Source organism: Protopterus annectens, chromosome 5.part1, assembly GCF_019279795.1.
Source record: "Protopterus annectens isolate FY-2018-M chromosome 5.part1, PAN1.0, whole genome shotgun sequence".
NCBI lineage: Eukaryota > Metazoa > Chordata > Ceratodontiformes > Protopteridae > Protopterus > Protopterus annectens.
This window is the reverse complement of record NC_056736.1, coordinates 664849273-664865873: the sequence shown is the minus strand read 5'-3', so window position 1 is coordinate 664865873 and position 16601 is coordinate 664849273. Positions and strand designations below refer to the sequence as shown.

The window sequence follows — 16601 nt, the reverse complement described above, 5'->3', positions numbered from 1 at the left end:
ACATTGCAGAGTATGTTTTCCCACCTGTTCAACTGCATGCAATAAATCCTGCATTTCTTTACAATCAGGAGCTTCTGAGCTTGCAAACATTTTCTGTTTTAACTGAGCCATTAAATATTGTTGGTACTTAAGCATGTGAAACTGGCAATTTAAAGCTCTTACTGCTAAAGTTGCAGAAGTGTATACTTTCTTCTCCCATCTATCCAAAACTCTGGAATCTCTGTCCGAGGGTACTGGATTTTTTGCAATGGAAGCCTTAACCCCTTTTGGACCCTGGGAAATAGTTTCTGGATCAGCAGAAGGGTTTTTCTAAGCAAACCTGTGAGAGTCAGGGACTCTATAATACCTATCTGGCTTGGCTGGAGCAAGGGGCAAAGAGTCAGGAGATAAACTGGATTCAGAGAACACATCATCCACAATATCTAGCACTGGTAGAATAGCCAGGGGCCTGTGTTGAGGCAATAAGAGGAAATTCCTGAGCCTTTTCTTGGATTCTGAGTAATCCTGGCTTTCCCAATGGAAATGCTCCCTCATGGTATGTAAAGTTTCCCCAAAAGAATAATCCTCAGGAGGAGAGGCTGAAGGGATAGATTCTTCAGCATCTGAGTCCTCATAGGGGGGCAGAGAGTATCCCTGGTCTGAAGAGGAATCAGAAACCTGATCAGAGGAGTCATAGTCTGTATCCTGCCTAGGCCTTTTCTCAGGAGGGGGATGAGAACCCCTGATTAGAGTAATGAGGTCTTCGGCCATTTTAAGCATCTGTTTCTTAGGCATGGAGGACTGTCCAGGAGAATGCTGTACTTGTTTCTTTGTCTTTAATGGTACCTTTGTCTTGGCTGTTGTTTTAATGGTAAGTTGTGAAGGTCTGAAAACACCCTCAGAAGCCGATGCCTGCTCAGCGGCTCCGGACCCATCTGAGGGATTAGTTTCCGTAGGCCCAATACCTTGAGTTTCCAGAGGCCTAGATGTCTCCACGTGGGAGTCGGAAGCGGCCTGTGGCTCTCAGGTAGTGGGTGTCAGGGGCTGCGAACGCACCTCACTGAGAACCGGCGACTGGCCTAGAAGATGTTTCGTCATCGGTTTTGGACCTCGGATGCCTTTCTTTATCCTTGTCTTTGCGTTTTTTTCGGTATTGAGGTCATCGGCTGATCCGAAGGCATGGTATAATTGAACCTTGGGCCAAAGTAGTGCAAAGCAAAATCAAAACATCTTTTTATAGTGCGTTTGTTAAATCTAGCACAAAACTGACAACTAGAGATGTCGTGATCAGGGCCTAGGCATGGAATACAGTAAAAGTGGAAGTCCTTATGAGGTATTTGCTTCCCACAAGAAATACAATTATTAACTTTTTCTGACATCGGTCTGAGGCAAGAAAAAAGTTTCCCCAACAGGGTACTTAGCTTTATTGAAGACTTCGGATCTGAAATTCGCCTTCGAAAATCTCAGGAGTCGGCCAACCGGCACTTGCGAACTGCTTCTGCTTCGGGCACCACACTGCAAGAAAGACTGAAGAAAATGGCGTCAGATGCATCTTATATACCCCTGGCGCACTGACGTCAGGGAAGAAGCGACAGCAACCGATGCCGGACCAAGACTTTGGAACTCAGGCCGACTGCGGGACCACCTGATGACAGGATAACCCAAGTGTAATGACTGCAGCAGTATAACACGATGAACATGTAGGGATTGCTGGAGAAACAGACCCAAAGCCAGGAGTGGGATAGGGTCTAGGCAGATTTGAGATTCCCCTAGCAGTCAGCAGCTGATCAAAAAGTCGCACCACATCCAATTCGGAAAGGCTCCTGGTGGATCTCATCGATGCACCTGACTAAGGCCGGTCCAAAAAGGGGCTGCAGGTTTGTCCGGCAAATGGGTCCACATTGGATGAGTATTGGGTCCGTGGTGTGTCGTAGAACGGCACCAATGATTCCAATTTTGCAAAAGGTAATAACAGTATGGTCAGAGCTGTGAAAGGGCTCGGAGCAGAAGTCACTATAGGAGTGGATGATAGGAACGGTTCCAATGTCGTTGTCAGAACCGATAATGGGGTCGATAGGAACTGTTCCAATGTCGTCGTCGGAACCAATAATGGGAGAAGTCGGTGCCAATAAAGAAATGGAAATACTGGTCGGTATTGAAGACGTAATACTGGACAGTATCGAAGATGTCATACTGGTCGGTATCGAAGACGGAGGCGGTGCTGGTGTGGGCGCCGATGAGGCTACCTCGGTAAACTTCTTTGGAGCCGAGCTCGGAGCCGATGTAGTAATCGGCACAGAGGAGGCAGAAAGTACAGTTTTGTTTGTGTCTTTTGGCATTTCCCGGTTAGGGGTCGCCACAGCGGAACTCCAGTCTGCTAATGTTTGGTAGTGGATTTTTACGTACTGGGTTACCAGCCCTGACGCACAACCTTCAACGAAGTTACGCCCCATTCAGAATACACAGAGCTTGTTACATTGTTTGACAGGGCGGGACTTGAAATGTTAGATATTATCATGAAAAATAACACCAAAAAATTACTCTCTATTAGAGAAGACATTTTACAGTTGCACAAAAAAATTTGTTCGGATTTATTATTCTTTCAACAAGAGGCTCGGTTCAACAATATGCTCAGAAAGCTTGATGGTTTTGTGAGCAAGAATGTGGCAATTAAAGTTAAAAAACTGGCTAGGGATACAGCTGATTACAAACGCAATATAGCTTACCCGCCAGGAAAACATAGCTACAAGGGTGATTTCCACTCTAATTACAGTCACCAAGAACAGGAGGGGAACAATGGTTTTTCCCATGACAATGAGTGTGACTTTGGCCTAGTTAATGTAACACCAGGGGCTGTGAGTGGAGACTGTGTTGACGAAGTTCTTGAAGAAGTTGATTTTTTGGACCCACCCATGGGGCCACGTCGGTCCAAGAGGTTGCAAAGCAAAGCACAGAAGACAACCTTTATGGACAAACATCGCAGGGGGTGGGGGAGGGAAGAACAGTATGTGCAGTATTGACGGATTGTGGTTTTATTTGTAACAATGATGTTTATGGTGAAGTATGTCATGTTGTTCCTTTTGCTCGGACGATTAGTGATTGTACTGTGTTACCCTTGTGCACGCAAACATTTAACCATTTGAGATTAGAAGGTGAAATTGATGGTGTAAATGGGGGGGTACACTTTATTACACAAGACAAACAAATTGAAACTGAGAAAGAAATAGAAAAAGACAGTGAGGTTATGGAAGTTAACAATGTGTTTGAGAAATCTGACTTGACTGTTTTGTTTGACAACGATACTAATTTGGGGCAGGGGGATTTGGTGAATGTTGCACCTGAAGTATCTACCCGGAACTTGCCTTACAATAATTTTGCAGGTAGTGAATCAGACTTGGCTTGTCAAGTTCTACAGAAGAGTGAATATTTTATATATAATTACACAGACAAGATCATTGACGATGTTTATTTTGAATTGTTTACGAAAGGTATCAACTTTGTACCCAACTTCAAGTTGGACATAGCTCAATTATTAGTTAATTTGAGACTGTTTACAAGAAAACTAAACTTGGAAATTTATTTTCATGAAAATCACAAAGGTGATAACAACATTGAAACTTCAAGCTGTAAGATCCTTTCAAGGCGAAGCACCTTCATTCCTCCACCATGTAGCGAGGTTTCAGCTCTTGAAAGGCTGTTGGATTTTGAGTTTAGGAAGATTTGCAAATCCAAACATCCTTTGGTTGACAACCTAAGTACACAAGAAAGGTTGTTGTTAAAAGAACTTCAGAAAGCAGGTAACATCAGGTGCATGAAACCGGACAAGGGTGGGGGAATGGTTTTGATGGACAAGGTGGACTATATTGCATGTATGATGTCGATTTTGGAAGACCATGAAACATACAAGAGGGTATCTAGAAACGAAATTAATATTGCCTACAGAAGGATTGAATTATATTTGTGTGATGCCCTCTTTCAAGGTATGATTTCTGAAACCGAGTATGATTACTTGATGGTTAAGAACGCAGTTCTGCCTAACATTTTTGGGATTCCTAAGGTCCACAAAGGTTTGGCAAATTTGCAGTTTAGACCCATTGTAGCAGCCAAGGGTTCTAAAACTGAACCTTTGGCATCCTTTGTGGACTTTATGTGTAAAAAGGTGTTGGAGGAAGTGCCACATGTGATTAGAGATTCTTGGCATTGCCTTGAAAGACTTAGGGTTGTCAAGGAAGACTACAGGGATTATAGTTTTTTAACGGTTGACGTGGTCAACTTGTTTTCTACCATCCCACATAAGGAGGGTTTGGATATGTTTCGTGAGAGCTTGGTAACCAGTAAGAAAGTGGATAAGGACAGGATCAACTTAATTTGTGATCTTATGGAAATGGTTCTTTTGAACAATTTCCTGAAATTTGAGGGGGAGACGTTTCAGCAATGTTCTGGTGTAGCCATGGGTGCTAGGTGCGCCCCTATTTTTGCGAACTTGGTTCTCTTGACTTGGGAGAGAATTTTTATTTTCCCAACAAGATTTATGGAAAACATAATTTTGTACAACAGATTCTTAGACGATTTGCTCATTTTATGGAAGGGTGATGAACTACAGGCAAATGAGTTTATTGATTATTTAAACCAAACCACTGGTTTTTTGAAATTTACTTTCCAGTGGAAGAAGGACACCATCAACTATTTGGACATAGCACTTGTCAAGGGGGAAGAAGGTCTAACTAGTTCCATATATAGAAAGGACAGTTATTCCAATTCACTCCTACACTTCAAAAGTTGCCACCCATTCCATCAGAGGAAAGGAGTGGCAAAAGGACAGATGGTGCGATTGTCCAGATTAGTTAGTGAGGAAAGTGTATTTAAACAGGAAATGTTTAAGTTGATAGGTATGTTAACGGATAGGGGTTACCCGTTGAAGTTGTTGTTGAGATTGAAAAGGGAAGTGTACAAACGGAGAGGTTCATCATATTCACCCATTTTACGGGGGGAAAATGTATTGGAAATCAACCAAGAGGGACAAAAGAAGGAAAAAGTAGGAACATGTTTTGTGTTGAAATTCAATGAGAGAAGTGAAGAAATAGTCAAGTCACTGCAAGGGATGTGGGAGTATTGTTTAAGTGACGTCACAAAGGGCATCTTGGGTGCCCACCCAAGGATTGTTTACAGTAAGGGGAACAACTTGAAAGGTATCTTGGAAAGTGAAGAAAAAAGTAGGGTATCAAGAATGTCCAAGTGTGGTCATTGCAGAAGCTGCAGGTACATAGCAGAAGGGTCTTACGTGTGTGTCAAAGGGTGGGGGTATTCTTTGCCTTGCCCTGGGAAATGTAATTGTAACACAAAGAACATAGTTTACGTGGGCTTGTGTGTAACCTGTGAAGCATTTTACATAGGCATGACCACTCGTAGGCTACGTGACAGGATGGTGGAGCATCTAAGAGCTATTAAAAACAAAGACTCCCACAATGCACTTTATATTCACAGCATCAATTGTAAGGATTTTAAAAAATTTGTGTTTTTTGTAATAGATAGAGTAATGTTAGAGCAGGGAGGTGATATAGGAAACAGGGTAGCGTTATTAGAAACTATGTGGCAGTTTAGACTAAATGCCACTAGATACCCTGGTATTAATGACTACATTTCAATAAAACCTGTTTTGAAACTCAAGGCTAGTATTATATAACATACAACACAATTTCACTAACAATCATATGATTTATAGAACAAAACAAAATGAAATCAAACAAGATAAATAGATAAAAATTTAATGAAATATTAGTATTGTAAATAAGGAATGTGTTTATTGTGAGAAATATTATTTTATTAGGTATGGTAGTGTGTATTTTATATATACATATGTACATTTCATTCCTAACAGACAAGTGAACGTGTTTTTGAGAATTTTAAATGAGTTTTAGATTTGTAATGTTTAACATTGACTAATTAATTGATTAATGGGAGTAGTTTATTGTTTTATTGAACAATGTGATGATGTCACTAAGTGTAATAGAGTATAAAATGGGTATGGTTTTTGTAAAACACTGACTCTGAAGAAGCCATTTTTGGTGAAAGCGCTTAGTCGGTGGAATAAAAGAATTTCTTCCAAGGCTTGGTTTCGTGGCTGGTGTTTCTGAGGCTGTGATCGTGTTGTGGTGTTATCTCCCCTTTATTCTGGGGTTTGGGATAAAAAGTTGGCAAGTGAATAGTTTGGTTAAGAGCCACACTGGATACCACCTTAGGCATAAATGAAGGGTTTGTTCGTAAAGAAACCCTGTCTTGGTGAAAAATGATGAAAAGCTCCACTGCCATTAGTGCCTGTAACTCTGAGACTCTTCATGCTGAGGTTATTGCCAGAAGCAGAGCAGTTTTCCATGATATATATTTTAATTCTACTGAATTGGCTGGCTCAAAAGGAGGTAAGGTTAGTTTTTACAAGACAAAATTGAGGTCCCAAGTTGGTGTTGGAGCTCTCCGGGGTGGTCTTATGTTTTTAGCCCCTCTGAGTACTGTTTTAGCAATGGATGAGAGAAAATAGGAGGATCTGTGTTGTAATGAGCCGAGATGGCAGAGGCGTGGATCTTAATGGATGAAAAAGATAGTCCTTTGTCCAGCATCTCAGTTAGGTATTGTAATATCCGAGGAATATTTGGGACAAGAGGGTCAAAGCTTTGAGCCTGGTTCCAGGCACAGAATCTCTTCCACTTTTCTGAATAAGATTTTCTGGTGCTAGGCCTCCTGGCCTCCAAAATGACATCCATTAACAGCTTTAGATAGAGGTGTTGTCTGCTGAACTAATGAATCTGCCATGCAGCCAGGTTTAAGGTTTGAGCTGACTGTGCAGGATCTGATTGTTTTGTTGAGTCAGAAGATGCGGAGTTTGAGTTAAATCCATGGTGGGCCTTGAGCTAAGTTCTTTAAGATTGGGTACCAGTGCTGGCGTGGCCAGTCTCGGGCAATCAGGATCATCTGTGGTTTTTCTTGTCTGACTTTTAGGAGTACCTTTAAAAGGAGAGGCAGTGGTGGGAAGGCATAAACCTTTAGGCTTTTCCAGCTGAAGGAGAGAGCATCCACCTTCCATGCTTGTGTGTGATAAGTCCTTGTGCAGAATTTTTGTAGTTGGCAATTTTTTGGGGAGGCAAAGAGATCTATGTCTGGGCACCCCCATTTTTGCGTTATCATGCTGAATACTTGTGGATTTAGTTTCCACTCGTGAGGATCCATGATGTTTCGGCTTAAGTCGTCTGCCAGAGCGTTTTTCTTTCCTGGCAGGAACTGTAGATGAATATGAAAGGCTAGAGCTGTGTCCCACAAGATCATGACTTGTCTGCATAGGGGATAAGAATGAGTGCCCCCTTGCTTGTTTATGTACCACTGTTGTCTGTTTTTAGTAATAGTTGTCCTGGATGCAGAAGGTCCTTGAAAGCTGTTAGGGCATTTTGTACAGCCAACATCTCTTTTTGATTGATGTGAAGATGCATTTGATCTGCTGTCCACTTGCCCTGAATACATTTTCCTGGCATGTGTACTCCCCAGGCGTAATCCGAAGCATCTGTTGTTAGTGTCTGCCTGGCTGTGGGTAGAGTGAAAGGCTGTCCCTTGTTGACGTGACATGCTTGTGCCCACCATTGAAACTCCTGTTGTAGGCAGGGAATTAGTGGTATTACTGCTTCCAAACTGTGGCAGTGTTGAGTCCACACGCTTTTTAGGTACCATTGTAATTTCCTCATATGCAGTCTGGCATATGGAATTAGTAGTATGCAGGATGTCATGAATCCCAAGGCCTGCAAAATTTTTCTTGCAGGGAGATGGGTCTTTGTTGCCATCAATTGAAAGTACTGAGTCAGTTGTCCTTGCTTGTCTGGCGTGAGATAAGCCATCTGGGCCGAAGTATTTAAGCTGGCACCCAGGAATATTATCTCTTATGAGGGCAATAGTTTTGACTTCTTTTCGTTTACTGTGTACCCTAGGCAAATTAGCAACCTTTTTTACAAACGCCAGATGCTTTAGAAGAATGTCCTTGCTCTCTGCTTGAATAAGGCAGTCGTCCAGGTATGGATATATTTGAATTCATTTTTGTCTGCAAAATGTAATTACTGGTGCCAGGCACTTTGTGAAGACCCTGGGCGCAGTAGATAAGCCAAAGGGCAGTGCAGAGAATTGGTAATGCATTGAACCAGCTATGAATCTGAGTTATCTTCTGCAATTTTGTCTGACAGGGACATGCAGGTATGCCTCTTTGAGGTCCAAAGTAACTAGCCAAGCTTTCTTGCCCAGCATGGGAAGAAGCTGCTGTAGTGTCAACATTCTGAATTTCGGAACATCCAGGTAAGTATTTAGAGTAGAAAGGTCTAGTATGGAACTCCAGGCTTTGTCCTTTCTGGGGACCAGAAAATGTCTTGAGTAAAATCCTTGTCCTTGTTCCTGTTGTGGCACTTTTTGAATAGCTCTCATGTCCATGAGGGCTGTAATTTGTTTTTGTGCCTCTGCCCATTGATTTTGTGGCAGGTCTGGCATTCCTTTAGCCTTGGTAGAGTGTGAAAGTGGAACCTGTAACCTTGAGACACAATATTCAGAACCCATTTGTTTTGGGTGATTATATGCCAATTTTGAGAAAAAAGTGCAAGTTTTCCCCCTAAGGGAGCTGCCAAAAGGTAAGTGCTTGGCATTCGAAGGGGGAAGTCATTGGGACTGTTTCCTGTAAGGTTGTGACTTGTCTTCACCTCCTTTTGGGGTTGAAGCACCCCACTGTCTTGGTCTGTAAGAGCCTTGGGGCTGAGACATGCCTCTTGGGCGTCTGTATCTGCCTCTTTGCGGTCTATCTGACACTGGAAAGGACCAATTCTTTGAAGGCCAATTTCTGCTAAATCTAGGTGGCTGTACCTGTAAGAAATCCTTCACCGTTTGCATAGATTTTGCCGTATCCTCCATTTTCTTTAATACCTCTTCTGCCTTAAAACCAAATAAAATATCCTGCTGTAAAGGAGCATCCAATAATTTAGCCTGAACATGATCAGGTAAACCTTGTTCTTTTAACCAAGCATGCATTCGAATCACAGATCCTGTAACTGCTGCTCTACAGGAAGCCTCTAATGAATCAAAACCACATTGCAGAGTATGTTTGTCCACTTGTTCAGCTGCATGCAATAACTCCTGCATTTCCTTATAGTCTGGTAGTTCTGAACTTGTAATCATTTTCTGCTTTAACAGAGACATTAAATATTGTTGGTATTTAAGCATGTGAAACTGGCAATTTAAAGCTCTCACTGTTAAAGTTGCAGAAGTGTAAACTTTCTTTCCCCATCTGTCTAATGCTCTAGAAACCCTGTCAGAGGGAACTGGATTCTTAGCTGTGGAAGCCTTTACCCCTTTGGGACCCTGGGAAATAGTTTCTGGGTCAGCAACAGGGTTTTTATAAAGAAAATTTGTGAGAGTCAGGGACTCTGTAGTACCTGTCTGGCTTGACTGGAGCAGGGGGCAAAGAATCAGGATTTAAACTGGATTCAGAGAACACATCATCCACAATATCTAACACTGGCAGAATAGCAAGGGGTCTGTGCTGAGGTAATAAAAGAAAATCTCTGAGCCTTTTCTTGGATTCTGAGTAATCCTGGCCCTCCCAATGGAAATGCTCCCTCATGGTATGTAAAGTTTCCCCAAAAGAATAATCGTCTGGAGGAGACCCTGAAGGAATTGATTCTTCAGCGTCAGAGTCCTCATAGGGGGGTAAAGAGTATCCCTGGTCTGAAGAGGAATCAGAGTAAATGGAAACCTGGTCAGAGGAATCATAGTCTGTATCCTGCCTAGGCCTTTTATCAGGAGGGGGATGGGTACCCCTAATCAGAGTAATTAAGTCTTTGGCCATTTTGAGCATCTGTTTTTTAGGCATGGAGGCCTGTCCAGGTGAATGCTGTACTTGCTTCTTTGTCTTTAATGGAGTTTTAGACTTGACTGTAGTTTTTATGGTAATCTGTGAAGGTCTGAAAACACCCTCAGAAGCCGATGCCTGCTCAGCGGCTCCAGACCCATCTGAAGGGTTAGTTTCCGTAGGCTCAACACCTTGAATATCCAGAGGCCTAGTCATCTCCACATGGGAGTCAGAGGCGAGGTAGCAGGTGTCAGGGGCTGAGAAAGCGCCTCACTGAGAATCGGCGACTGGCCTAGAAGAGGCTTCATCGTCAGTTTTGGGCCTCGGATGCCTGTCCTTATCCTTGTCTTTGCGTTTTTTGTGTATTCCGGTCGTCGGCTGTTCTGACGGCATGGTATAATTAAACCTCCGCCCAAAGTAATGGCTAGCAAAATCAAACCGACGTTTAATAGTGCATTTGTTAAATCTAGCACAAAACAGACAACTAGTGACATCATGGTCTGGGCCTAGGCATGGAATACAGTAAGTATGAAAATCCTTATGAGGTATTTGCTTCCCACAAGAAATACAATTATTAACTTTTACTGACATCAGTCTGAGGCAAGAAAAAGTTTCCCCAACGTGGTACTTAGCTTTACTGAAGACTTTGGTTCTGAAAATTCGAATTGAAAATCTCAGGAGTCGGCTGACCGGCACTTGCGAACTGCTTTTGCTTCGGGCACCGCGTAGCAAGAAAGACTGAAGAAAATGGTGTCGGCTGCATCTTACATACCCCTGGCACACTGACGTCAGGGAAGAAGCGACAGCAACCGATGCCGGACCAAGACTTTGGAACTCTGGATGACTGCGGGACCGCCTGACAGCAGGATAACCCAAGTGTAATGACTGCAGCAGTGAAACACGATGAACACTGATGTTCAGACGATGACTTATGGGCTTTGTGTTTATGACCTTTACCTCTGTCACCGGCCGGTGAAGAGGGGTCCGATCGAGGACGTTTCTTATCCAAAGTAGGAGGGGGTGAGACCTCCGTCGAAGAAATGGCCTCCGAGAAAGGCGAAGCAAGCAGGCCCTTTAAAATAAGTTTGTTACAACGTTCATTCAGCGTCCGTTGACTGAAACTAGCAAAGACATCACACGGGGGTTTCGCCGACAAATGCGGAACCCACAAACAGTAAGCACATTCCTCATGTAGGTCACTATTCGGCAGTTTATCACTGTAAGAAGAGCAGTGTTTAAATCCCGTAGTTCCCTTCTTTTCAGACATTCCAAATACACTCTCACACACAAGGGACAGAGAGAGGAAAGAGAAAAAATGGAGGAGAAAAAAGTAAATACCAACAATGGTAAAAAGACGCTGTAAAGGTAGAAAGTTAGAGATACCAAGAAATTACCAACAATGGTAAGAGAGAAATACCTGTGGGTAGAGCAGTAGCAATATAGAGCAAGAACAAGTTATAAGGAAGAAAAAACTTTTTCAAACTATTAAATCTTTAAGAAAATCCAGCTCCAGGCAAGTGATAAGTGGAGTACCTCAGGGTTCAGTCCTGGGACTGCTCGTTTGGCATCTACTTCTCTGAAGTACAGGCCAACACTAAGGGAAGTACAGTTTTGTACCTACCATAAATGTAGATGTTCGCGTGCTAATACAGCTGCAGTCATAACAGATGGGTTCTTCTGCCGTCAGGCGGGTCCTCAGTCGGCCGAATTCCAAAGTCTAGGTCCGGCGTCGGTTGTCGTCGCTTCTTCCCTGATGTCAGTGCGACAGGGGTATAAAAGAACCAGCCGACGCCATCTTCTTCAGTTTTTCTTGCCCCAGAAGGAAGGCAATACATAAATTTATGTAGTAATGCAATGCCATATAATCAAAATACAGTAGTTGCAAGCAAATACACCATAAAAGAATACCCCAATCAGGTTGTAAGAGGAGGTGTTAGCTAACAGGCCTGTCCCAAGAGGGGAAGGAGGGAGGGAAACCTGGACTGCAGCTGTATTAGCACTCGAACATCTACATTTATGGTAGGTACAAAACTGTACTATGTTCATCGTGCATACAGCTGCAGTCATAACAGATGGGTAGAATCCCAAAGCTAAAAAGGGGTGGTAGGCACTAGGTGGAACTAGGAGGAGCCAGGATGCCCTGCAAGACTGCAGTGGCAAAGCCTGCTCTAGTTTTGGAGTATAATGGTAGGTGGTAGTGCTTGGAGAAGGTATGCACAGAACTCCAAGTGGCTGCTTCCAAAATATCTTTGGTAGGCACTCCTCTGAGGAAAGCTGCAGAGGTAGCTGTGGCCCTTGTGGAGTGAGATCTGATGCCTGCAGGTACAGTTTTACCATGAAAAGAGTAGCAAAAGCGTATGCAGTGGGCTATCCATTTTGAGATTGTCTGTTTGGAAATTGGCTTCCTTGAGCTCCTATAGCATAGGACACAAAGAGTTGTTCTGATTTTCTGAAAGGCTTTGTTCTGTCCAAATAATAGCGCAGCTGTCTGTGGATGTCCAATGAATGTAGTAGTCTCTCCCCTTTGTTTTGAGGATTAGGGTAAAATGTAGGTAAGTGGATAGCCTGATTCAAAGCTACCCTGGATACCACCTTTGGCATAAAGGACGGGTTGGTTCGTAAGGAAACTCTGTCCTGATGGAAAATGATGAAAGGCTGCACAGCCATGAGGGCTTGTAATTCCGATACCCTGCGAACTGAGGTGATAGCCAGGAGGAAGGCTGTTTTCCAGGACAAATATTGCAAATCTGTTGAAGCAGCTGGCTCAAAAGGAGACAAGGTCAGCTTTTCTAGAATGAAATTGAGGTCCCAAGCAGGTATTGGTTGTTTCCTTGGGGGTTTTATATTCTTAGCCCCTCTGAGGAATGGTCTTAAGAGGGGGTGAGAGAATAAAGGTGGATCAGTGTTGTATTCTGCAGAAATGGCTGAGGCATGAATTTTGATGGAGGAGAATGAAAGTCCACTGCTTAGCAGCTCAGCTAGATACTGTAATATTTGAGGTAAATTCAGTTTTCCAGGATTCTGGCCCTTTTTCTCATTCCAGGCACAAAACCGTTTCCATTTTGCGGAGTAAGCTTTTCTAGTAGACGGCCTTCTGGCTTCCAAAATGACTTCCTGTACTTCCTTGGAGAGTAGGGTTTGTTGTGAAGTTAAGGAATCTTCCATGCGGCCAGACTGAGTGTTTTCAGCTGACTGTGAAGAGTTTTGAAGCTGTGCTGAGTCAGGAGAAGAGGCATTAGAGGTAGGGTCCATGGTGGGGAATGCGTCAGGCTCCTCAGGAGTGGGTACCAGTGCTGTCTTGGCCAGTCTGGAGCAACGAGAATCATCTTTGGTCTGTCTGCTCTGGTTTTTAATAGAACTTTGGGCAGCAGAGGAAGAGGTGGAAAGGCATAAACTGTCATTGTTGTCCAACTGAAAGAGAGAGTGTCCACTCTCCAGGCCTGTGGATGAAAAGTCCTTGAGCAGAATTTTGTCAATTGGTGATTTTTGTGGGAGGCAAAGAGATCTATGTCTGGCCTTCCCCATGCTTGAATTATCTCTGTAAAAACTTGAGGATGCAACTTCCATTCGTGTGGATCTGTCATATTTCTGCTTAGGTTGTCTGTCAGCGTGTTTTCTTTGCCAGGCAAGTACTGTGCTTGAAGTTCGATTTGTAATTCCAGAGCCATGTTCCAAAGTGACATGGCCAGCCTGCATAGGGGATATGAATGGGTTCCTCCCTGTTTGTTTATGTACCACATTACTGTGGCGTTGTCTGTCCTTATCAATAGTTGACCTGGATGTAGAAGGTCTTTGAAAGCTATAATAGCATTTATCACTGCTAGCATTTTTTTTTGATTGATGTGAAGGTGCTTTTCTTTTTGGGACCATTTGCCCTGAATGCACCGATCTGTCATGTGCGCCCCCCAGGCGTAGTCCGAGGCATCTGTTGTGATGACTTGATTTGCTTGAGGCTTGCAGAATGGGAGACCTGTGTTTGTTTGGCATGCTTGAGCCCACCACAGAAATTCCTTTTGAAGGCATGGAATTAGTGGTATTATTGTTTCCAAACTGTGGCTGTGCTGAGACCATAGGTTTTTCAGGTACCATTGAAGTTTCCTCATATGCAGCTTTGCACATGGGATTAGTAGTATGCAAGATGCCATGAATCCCAGAGCCAGCAGGATTTTCCTTGCAGTCAGCCTGGTGAAATTTGCTAGTTTTCTGAAGTATTGAGTTAGTTGCCCCGGTTTCTCTGACGTGAGGTAGGCCATCTGGGTGTTTGTGTCCAAATTGGCACACAGGAAAATTATTTTCTGAGAGGGTATTAGCCTTGATTTCTTTTTGTTGACTGTGTATCCCAGAGAATTCAACAACATTATTACAAAAGCCAGATGTTTCAGAAGTATGTGCTTGCTGTCTGCTTGGATCAGGCAATCATCCAAGTATGGGTATATTTGTATCCCTTGAAGTCTGCAGTAGGCAATTACTGATGCCAGGCATTTCGTGAATACTCTGGGCGCAGTAGATAAGCCAAAGGGCAATGCAGAGAATTGATAATGGGTTGAACCTGCAAGAAATCTGAGGTATCTTCTGCAATTTTGTCTGATTGGGACATGCAGGTATGCCTCCTTGAGGTCCAATGTTACCAGCCAAGACTCCTTGTCCAGCATGGGAAGAAGCTGCTGTAATGTGAGCATCTTGAATTTTGGTACGAGTAAGAATGTGTTTAGGATGGATAGGTCCAAAATAGGTCTCCAATCTTTTCCCTTCCTTGGTACCAGGAATAGTCTGGAATAAAAACCTTGACCTTGTTCTTGACTAGGTACCTGTTGAATAGCTTTCATGTCCATGAGATCTGAAATTTGTCTTTGTGTCTCTTCCCTTTGATTGTGTGGCAGGTTTGGCATGCCTCTCATTTTTGGAAGGGTGTGAAAATGGAATCTGTAGCCTCTGTTTATAATGTCCAGGATCCATTTGTCTTTTGTGACAATATGCCAATTTTCCGAAAATAATGCCAGTTTTCCGCCTAAGGGTGCTACCATTTGAGCCTTGTTTGGCATGCAAAGGGGAAAGTCATTGGGTTTGCTTTCTGAATGGCTGCGAACTATCCTCACCGCCTCTTTGTGTAGGAGCGTGCCATTGTCTGCCTCTAAACGATCCTTGAGATTGCCCTCTGCCCCTCGGGCGCCTGTATCTACCTCTTTGGGGTCTGTCTGTGGCTGGAAAGGACCAATTTTTGGAAGGCCAATTTCTACTGAAACGTGGAGGTTGTACCTGTAGAAAATCTTTCACTGTTTGCATTGATTTAGCCTTTTCCTCCATTTTCTTTAATACCTCCTCAGCTTTAACACCAAATAATACATCCTTTTGTAGAGGGGCATCTAGTAATTTAGCTTTGACATGATCTGGTAAGGTTTGCTCCTTGAGCCAGGCATGTCTACGTATGACTGATCCTGTAACAGCAGCTCTACATGAAGCCTCTATGGCATCAAAACCACATTGCAAGGTATGTTTACCCACTTGTTCTGCACTATGCATCAAATCCTGCAACTCCTTCAGTCTGGTTGTTCAGGTTGTGACATTTTGCTTCTCAACTGTGATAACAGAAACTGTTGGTACTTTAACATATGGAACTGGCAGTTTAATGCCCTCATGGTTAAGGTGGCCGATGTGTATACCTTTTTTCCTCACCTTTCTAAGGATCTGGAATCTCTCTCGGAAGGTAATGGATTTTTAGCAGTGGAGGCCTTAATCCCTTTGGGACCCTGTGATATAGTTTCTGGGTCAGCCGCATGGCTTTTGTATAAAAATTGGTGTGAGTCAGGAACCCGGTAGTACCTGTCAGGCTTGATTGGGGCTGGAGGTAAAGAGTCTGGGTTAAGGCAGGCCTCCGAATACACATCATCTAGTATGTCTAAGACAGGAGGTATAGCCAGAGGCCTGTGCTGAGGTAGCAAGAGAAAATCCCTAAGCCTTTTCTTGGAGTCTGAGTACTCTTGGCCTTCCCAGTGGAAGTGTTCCCTCAAGGTATGCAAGGTTTCCCCAAATGAGTAATCCTCTGGGGGGAGACAGAGGGAATGGACTCCTCTGTATCAGAATCTTCAAAAGGGGAGTAAAAGTTCCTGTTCATCAGAGTGCTCTGAAATAACGGAGGCCTGGTCTGAGGAGGGGGATTCTTCCTCCACTCTGGGCCTTTTGTCCGGGGTTGAGAACCCCTGATAAGAGTAATTAAATCCTCAGCCATTTTAAGCATCTGTTTTTTAGGCATGGGACCTGGAGAAGGGCCCTGTCTAGCTGGTCTCTTAGAATGCATGGCTGCTTTAGACTTAGTGAAAGCCTTGATGGAAAAAGAAGATGAAGGTCTGTAGACACCTTGAGAGGAGGCAGACCTGTCTACATTTTGAGTTTCACCACCAAGAGTGGCTTCGGTATCTGTAGTCGGGGTGTGGGCCGAGGAGCCTGCGACCTCGGGCACAGTAGACACTGCCAATGAAGTGTCGTCGGTAGGCAGGGGCTGCGTAGGCGCCTCGCTGAGAACCGGACCACCTGTAGTCGGCTTTGGCGTGGTGTCGGTAGAGGCCGCGGACCTCGTGTGTCGGTCCTTATCTTTGCGTTTTTCAGACAAAACTGGAGTCGGAGTATCCGACGACATAATGTAGTTAAATTTTTTGCCAAAATAGTGCTGGGCAAACTCCGCCCGATGCTTAATGGTGCGTTTGTTGAAAGTAGCACAAAAACGACAGACCGAGACGTCGTGGTCTGGGCCTAAGCAAGG

General features: G+C 43.7%; 1 protein-coding gene across 1 annotated transcript in view; it reads right to left on the bottom strand.

Annotated features, from left to right (window-relative positions):
* LOC122803252 (ubiquitin carboxyl-terminal hydrolase 12-like) overlaps nucleotides 1–16601 on the bottom strand; it is a gene marked incomplete at its 3' end in the record, with an annotated part of 535227 nt that overhangs the window by 164898 nt on the left and 353728 nt on the right.